Below are 7,927 nucleotides of genomic sequence, written 5' to 3' on the forward strand. Positions count from 1 at the left end.
ATTAATGTTGAGATTTTTGAAGCAAAATAGATAATTCCTGTAGCTCTTCATTAAATGAAAAAAATTACAATCCTCTTTTATCACTTCCCTGATCTTTCTCTTCCTCATCTCCCTTCCTGTTCTCTCTGTTCCTTTTTAAACCAGTAATCTTGTTTCTTCAGATACTGATTTCATAAATTTAAAACTTATAATTTGTGTTACAGTTTAGAAAAACACATAAATTATTAACATTTTTGGGGGGCTTTTGGGCCACATCTGGTGACACTTTTGGCGCTGATCTCAGAAATCACTCCTGGCAAGCTTGGGGGAATCATTTGGGATGCTGAAGATTGAATTCAGGTGGGCCTTTGCAAGGGAAACGCCTCACCCACTATGCTATCAATCCTCCCAGTTATTTTTACTTTTTTATTATTTATTTATTTATATACAAGTCTTTCACTGTAATATTTTAGGTACATAGTGACATTGAATCAGGGCATTCCCACCACCACTGCACAAGATTACTCCTAGCTCAGCACTCAGTAATGAACCTTGGCGGCCTTGGAGTACCACATGAGATCTGAGAATTGAACTTGATTTGGTCACTTGCTAGACAAGAGCTCACCAACTCTATCTCTCTGGCCCCAAGTTTTGTGATTTTTCTAAAATTTAATATGATATAGAATCATTTAACGTGATAATTTATTAGCTATTATGCATTGCATATTTTAAGTGTGTACTTTATTAGCAAAAGTTAATCTACCTTTAGAAAAAATTAGACCATATTTTGTAAAATACATTGTATTTCAGACCTGACTTCAGTGGTGTTTCATGAATAGATGAAATTATTTCCATAAATAGGTAAATAAATAGTATTCAAAACACATAAACCACTCAAAACTCTCACTAATGGGTACAAGAGGGGCGATATGGGATGGATGCTGGGAACAGGGGTGGAGGGAGGACAACATTGGTGGGAAAGCCCCTGATTCAGTGTCACTGTGTACCTAAAATACTACTGTGAAAGATTTGTAATCCACTTTGGTCAAAATAGAAATTATTATTAAAAATAAATAAATACAAATAAAATAAAATAAAAATATAAAATAAAATAATATAATAGTCCATCAAAAGTGGGGAGAGGAGAGGATATTTACAGGCACACAGGCATTTCCCCCAAAGAGAACACATAAACAGGAAACATCTGAAAAAGTGTTTGCTATTACAGTTATCAGAGAAAAAAATCAAATGACAACAAATTATTATCTCATAAATGAGTATGGTATATATAAAAATATTAAAAAGAGTCAGTATTGTTGGGGCTGTGGTGAAAAAACCCACATTTATTACTAATGGAAATGTCAAAAGGTTCAGTCAGTGGTAAAAAGTATGCCAATTCTGTTTGAATAGAGTAATTCTGTAAGAAATAGTAATCAAATTGTGTTGAAGCTGACTGCAAAAATGGTGAATGCTGTTAGGGAAATAACTATAGTAATAACTAGTATGACAATGTTAAATAATGAGAGAAGTAGAATTCTTGTCTCGTATACAGAGGTTGGGGAGGAGGAGAGTGTTGGTGGTGGGAATGTTGCACTGGTAAAGTGGAGTATTCTGTTTATGACTGAAACCCAACTACAAACATGCTTGTAATCATGGTGCTTAAATAAAGATTTTATATAAAAATATATAAATATAAAAAAGAATCATGGTGCTTAAATATATAAGTATAAAAAAATTAATCATGGTGCTTAAATAAAGATTTTATATAAAAATATATAAATATAAAAAAGAAATAGTAATTACTTGCTGCATCAATTCCACATCTTAGTTTCTTTTTAAGAAGTAAAAATATTTATTTAAAAAATATATAAAATAATATTATTGCACTATATTCCAATCACTGTGATATGGAAACAAACCCAAATATCAAAGGATAGACAAATGGATACATAACTTGTGGTATATATGCGAAATGAAATGCTATTCAACTATAAGAAAATATGAAATATTGCAGATCCCTGAAAATTGAATGGAGCTGGATAGCATATGTTAACGGAAATAAATTACGGGGTAAAGCAAATGTCATATAGATAAGTAAAACAAAGGAAGAAACACTATATAATGATGATAAATCCTACCTGAATATTTTACCACTGAACTGGGAGAGGAAAGGAAGTGTAAGCCAAAAATTTCATAAGGGAGTGGAAGAGGGGTTTGGTCATTCTGGAAATCTAATGATGAAGGTGTGAAAATTATACACAAAGCCCTGAAATTATATATAAACTACACAAAGCCCTGAAATTATATATAAACTACAAAGGGACACAGAAGAAAAATTTTAACACCTGGAAGTTAAATAGCCTCATACTGAATAATCAGTGGGTCCGAGATGAAATCAAAGAGGAAATCAAAACCTTCCTGAAAACAAATGACAATGGAGACACAATTTATCAGAACCTATGGGACACAGCAAAAGCAGTACTGAGAGGAAAATTTATAGCTTTGCAAGCACACATCAGAAAGAAGAAGGGGCATACCTGAATAGCTTAATGACGCAGCTCATAGAATTAGAAAGTGCTCAACAAAAGGATCCAAAAATAGGGAGGCAGAAGGAAATAACAAAGCTGAGAGCAGAAATCAATGAAGTGGAAACCAGAAAAACCATCCAAAAGATCAACGAAAGCAGAAGTTGGTTCTTTGAAAAAATAAACAAGATTGATAGACCACTGGCAAAACTAACAAAGAAAGAAAGAGAGAGAAACTTGATAACTCGTATTAGGAATGAAAAAGGAGAGATCACTACTGATATGAGAGAGATTCAGAGGGTAATCAGAAACGACTTTGAGAAACTCTATGCCACTAAAAATGAAAACCTGGAAGAAATGGATAAATTTTTGGAATCTTATAATCTTCCACGATTGAATGAAGAGGATGTAGCATATCTAAACACACCCATTACTATTGAGGAAATTAAGAAAGTAATCAAATGTCTGCCCAAAAACAAAAGCCCAGGCCCAGATGGATTTACTAATGAATTCTTTCAAACCTTTCAAGAGGAACTACTACCAATCCTGGCAAGACTCTTTCATGAAATTGAAAAAACAGGAAAACTTCCAAATAGCTTTTATGAAGCCAACATTACCTTGATACCTAAACCAGACAGAGATGCTACGAAAAAAGAAAATTACAGACCAATATCGCTGATGAATGCAGATGCAAAGATCTTCAACAAAATCCTGGCAAATAGGATTCAATGCCTCATTAAGAAGATCATCCACTACGATCAAGTAGGTTTCATTCCAGGAATGCAAGGCTGGTTTAACATCCGTAAATCTATCAACATAATACACAACATCAACAGCAAGAAAAATAAAAATCACATGATCATATCAATCGACGCAGAGAAAGCATTTGACAAGGTCCAACACCCATTCTTGATCAAAACTCTCAGCAAGATGGGAATGGAGGGAACCTTTCTCAATATAGTTAAGGCCATCTACCACAAGCCAGAGGCAAATATTGTCCTCAATGGAGAAAAACTGAAAGCCTTTCCTCTAAATTCTGGCACAAGACAAGGCTGTCCTCTCTCACCACTCCTATTCAACATAGCACTGGAAGTACTCGCTATAGCGATTAGGCAAGAAAAGGATATCAAGAGAATCCAGATAGGAAAGGAAGAAGTCAAGCTCTCACTGTTTGCAGATGACATGATACTCTACTTAGAAAACCCTAAAGACTCTATCAAAAAGCTTCTAGAAACAATAGACTCATATAGCAAGGTGGCAGGCTACAAAATTAACACACAAAAATCAATGGCCTTCCTATACACCAATACTAATAAGGAAGAAATGGACATTAAGAAAACAACTCCATTCACTATAGTGTCACACAAACTCAAATATCTTGGAATCAACTTGACTAAAAATGTGAAGGACCTATACAAGGAAAACTATAAAACTCTGCTCCAAGAAATAAGAGAGGACACGCGGAAATGGAAGCATATACCCTGCTCATGGATTGGCAGGATTAACATCATTAAAATGGCAATACTCCCCAAAGCACTGTACAGATTTAATGCGATCCCCCTAAAGATACCCATGACATTCTTCAAAGAAGTGGACCAGGCACTTTTGAAATTTATTTGGAACAATAAACACCCTCGAATAGCTAAAGCAATCATTGGGAAAAAGAATATGGGAGGAATTACTTTCCCCAACTTTAAACTTTACTACAAAGCAATAGTTATCAAAACAGCATGGTATTGGAATAAAGACAGGCCCTCAGATCAGTGGAATAAGCTTGAATACTCAGAGAATGTTCCCCAGACATACAATCATCTAATTTTTGATAAAGGAGCAAAAAATCCTAAATGGAACAAAGAAAGCCTCTTCAACAAGTGGTGTTGGCAAAACTGGGTAGCCACTTGCAAAAAATTGAACTTAGACCCCCAGCTAACATCATGTACGAAGGTAAAATCCAAATGGATTAAAGACCTCGATATCAGCCCCAAAACCATAAGATATATAGAACAATACGTAGGTAAAACACTCCAGGACATTGAGGCTAAAGGCATCTTCAAGGAAGAAACTGCACTCTCCAAGCAAGTGAAAGCAGAAATTAACAGATGGGAATATATTAAGCTGAGAAGCTTCTGCACCTCAAAGGAAATAGTGCCCAAGATACAAGAGCCACCCACTGAGTGGGAGAAACTATTCACCCAATACCCATCAGATAAGGGGCTAATCTCCAAAATATACAAGGCACTAACAGAACTTTACAAGAAAAAAACATCTAATCCCATCAAAAAATGGGGAGAAGAAATGAACAGACACTTTGACAAAGAAGAAATACAGATGGCCAAAAGACACATGAAAAAGTGCTCCACATCACTAATCATCAGGGAGATGCAAATCAAAACAACGATGAGATACCACCTCACACCACAGAGAATGGCACACATCACAAAGAATGAGAATAAACAGTGTTGGCGGGGATGTGGAGAGAAAGGAACTCTTATCCACTGCTGGTGGGAATGCCGTCTAGTTCAACCTTTATGGAAAGCGATATGGAGATTCCTCCAAAAACTGGAAATCGAGCTCCCATACGATCCAGCTATACCACTCCTAGGAATATACCCTAGGAACACAAAAATACAATACAAAAACCCCTTCCTTACACCTATATTCATTGCAGCACTATTTACCATAGCAAGACTCTGGAAACAACCAAGATGCCCTTCAACAGACGAATGGCTAAAGAAACTGTGGTACATATACACAATGGAATATTATGCAGCTGTCAGGAGAGATGAAGTCATGAAATTTTCCTATACATGGATGTACACGGAATCTATTATGCTGAGTGAAATAAGTCAGAGAGAGAGAGAAAAACGCAGAATGGTCTCACACATTTATGGGTTTTAAGAAAAATGAAAGACATTCTTGCAATAATAACTTTCAGACACAAAAGAGAAAAGAGCTGGAAGTTCCAGCTCACCTCAGGAAGCTCATCACAAAGAGTGATGAGTTTAGTTGGATAAATAACTACATTTTGAACTGTCCTAATAATAAGAATGTATGAGGGAAATTGAGAACCTGTTTAGAGTACAGGCGGGGGTCGGGTGGGAGGAGGGAGACTTGGGACATTGGTGATGGGAATGTTGCACTGGTGATGGGTGGTGTTAAAAAAAAAAAAAGAAAAAGTATAAAAGATGCACTACAATTTAGGATTAACTGGTCTTTGTGCTGCTAACTACATTAAAAAAAATAAAATAAAGTTAAAAAAAAAAAGAAAATTATACACATTAGAGCCTTAAATGTTAACACTATTGTAACCATGTTACCTAAACAACAATATATGGATTTTTAGGTTTTTTGCTCCAGATGTTGTCTATTTTCTGATATTGCACACTGAAAGTATAAAACAGAGGGAATATTTTTCCAACTGATACTATATAGAATTCAGTGAAGATATTATTCCACGCATGCCATTGGGTATTATTACTATGAAAATCTTAGGACCCAGTATATACTTTGTTACTTAAAATGTAAAAAAATAAGTCATCACGATTGTACTTCTATTTTTTAACATAAAATCTTTATTTAAGCACCTTGATTATAAGCATGATTGTAGTTGGGTTTCAGTCATAAACAGAACACCCCCTTTCACCAGTGCAACATTCTCACCATCAGTTTCCCCATCTCCTTCCTCCCCCACCATCCCCTGCCTGTATTCAAGACAGGCATTCTATTTCTCTCACTCATTACCATTGTCATGATAATGGTTAGTATAGTTATTTCCCTAACTGCCCCCATCACTCTTTGTGGTGAGCATCACAATTATGAAGCTCTATGAAGCTCACCATAGTTTAATTTTCATATTATTTATGTAATATATAGATTTTAAATGAATCACAACAAAGATACTGAGCACTTTACCTATTTCTCCAGTTATACACTGTTGGAGTCAGGTCTACCATGGGTACACCAACAGGAGTCTAGGAACCTCATATTTGGATAATACGAAACAGTGAACTTAGAACAGGCACTGTTACTACTTTAACCAAAATTAAAAAATCATGTTGGAGTTGAAACTTCTACTGAAATTTTCAAACACTACTTACTTTGAGTTAGCATAAAATATTTCCCCAAGTCTTTATTTACACTGTGAACACTTTCCTTTGTTTACCATTTATCATTTACATATATATATGTATTTTGATGTAGTTCTATTTTTATTTTCCAAGATATTTATATACATTTATTGTTATCTACTTCCACTTGTCTGTTTTAAGAACATACCATTTCCTAAATCATGCAATTCATTAAATTCACAAATGGAAGAGATCGAGAAATTGGTTTCTAATTTAAAACACTAAAATGTGAGAAATGTGAGAAATAATTAAGCACTTCACAAATTAACTTATATTAATCTCTTACTACATTAAATGCATTACATAAGATGCATTGAAATATAAATAATAAATAGCTTCTATCATTATTTCATGATTTATCTATACATTTAGATACAGTTACTATTTATCTTTTAAAATGGCCACTACCAGAATTTATTTATTAGCTGTGCATGAAAATCCATAAGCTTTTTGGTAAATGGAAAATTTCATTAAATCAAATCAATATTTTAAGAGTTGTCATAGTTGTGGTTAAATTGTATGAATTTGAGTTTATAAGTCTACCATATGTCACTTCTTCTTATAAGTTACTGCAGCATTTTCATTAGTTGCTATCAAATATATCTTTTCTTTGATATAAGGTTATGCTTTCCCAATAAACATTTGAATAAGCAATGTTATGACATTAACTATTTAACAATGAAATTTTGTTTTATTAAAATGTGAATAGTTCATTAAATAGAAAGCATGATTCATAATTATTAAAATTAAATATTCCCCTATTGACAATATATTGACACTTTAAAAAAATTCTATTTTCTTTATAGAATGTAATACTATTCTGGTAATTTTTCTTTCACTTTTTAAAAAAAAGTAAATTAAGAAATGAAAATATGCAACCATGTTTTTTGCAATACATTTTTACAATGCCCACAGATTTTCTTTTCTGCATCTATTTTATTTTTGTAGATATAATTTCAAAGATCAAATAGTGTCTCAATTTCAAAAAAAGTACTTTAATATCAAGCCATCTATCTTTCCACCTGCTCTATATAATTACTTGAATTAGTACTTATTGTTAATTTTATTTAGATTAAGAAATTTGTTTCAGCAAACAACCATAAATTTTATTTACTGACTTATTTTCCATATTTAATTTTAATTTTTAATAGTAATATTTTTACCTTTTATAAACATATAAATCTGTAGTATAAAACCAGTTAATGATATCAAGCAAATTATTACAGATTTTAAATACTGATTATATATAAATCTGTAGTATAAATCCAGTTAATGATATCAAGAAAGTTATTACAG

The sequence above is a fragment of the Suncus etruscus genome, chromosome 5, assembly GCF_024139225.1.
Source record: "Suncus etruscus isolate mSunEtr1 chromosome 5, mSunEtr1.pri.cur, whole genome shotgun sequence".
Classification (NCBI taxonomy): domain Eukaryota; kingdom Metazoa; phylum Chordata; class Mammalia; order Eulipotyphla; family Soricidae; genus Suncus; species Suncus etruscus.